Genomic DNA, 349 nt, shown 5'->3' with positions numbered 1-349 from the left:
GTCGCGGTCGCCTACCAGGTCTTCCCACCCTGCCCCAACCTCAAAATCAAAGCCGAAGCCGACACCGACGAAAACACCGACACCCATGCCAACCCCAACCGGGCCTCAGCCGCCGAGCACGCGTTGTTCCTCACCGTCCCATGCCACCCGCGCTTCTCGCACGCACACGCCTGTGCTGCGCGGCGCTCTCGCCTCCTGACTGCAGCAACCGTGCCAGGGCAGCTCACGCAACAAGGGCCACAGGAGCCAGGGAGCAGCCGGGACAACACCGAGCGGGAATGTCACCACCCAGAGCCGCCTGGCACAGCGGTGGCTCAGGCACCGAGGGTCGCACGCCGCCTCGTCAGTG

This window comes from Microtus ochrogaster, chromosome 21, assembly GCF_000317375.1.
Source record: "Microtus ochrogaster isolate Prairie Vole_2 chromosome 21, MicOch1.0, whole genome shotgun sequence".
Classification (NCBI taxonomy): Eukaryota; Metazoa; Chordata; class Mammalia; order Rodentia; family Cricetidae; genus Microtus; species Microtus ochrogaster.
The sequence above is the reverse complement of the archived record's forward strand: the minus strand, read 5'-3'. Positions refer to the sequence as shown.